Raw genomic sequence first — 265 nt, forward strand, 5'->3', positions numbered from 1 at the left:
TATTGAACGCGCTCCCTGCCATGCATGCACAGCCCCCCACACTCACATGGCATGGGAGGGAAGCTCCAGATGCTGGAGATGGCTGCCTTCCCCACCCCTGGACCTGTGAGCAGAGGGTAGGGAAGGCAGCCAGCTCCAGTGCATGGGGCTTCCCTCCTGTGCCACGTGAGTGTGGGGGCTGCTTATGCACAGTGGGGAGTGCTGGCAATAGAGATTGGCCAGTGGGGGCTGCGCCCCTTGCTGTGATGTTTGGCACTGGCTGGAG

Source organism: Alligator sinensis, unplaced genomic scaffold, assembly GCF_000455745.1.
Source record: "Alligator sinensis unplaced genomic scaffold, ASM45574v1 scaffold915_1, whole genome shotgun sequence".
NCBI classification, from domain to species: Eukaryota; Metazoa; Chordata; order Crocodylia; family Alligatoridae; genus Alligator; species Alligator sinensis.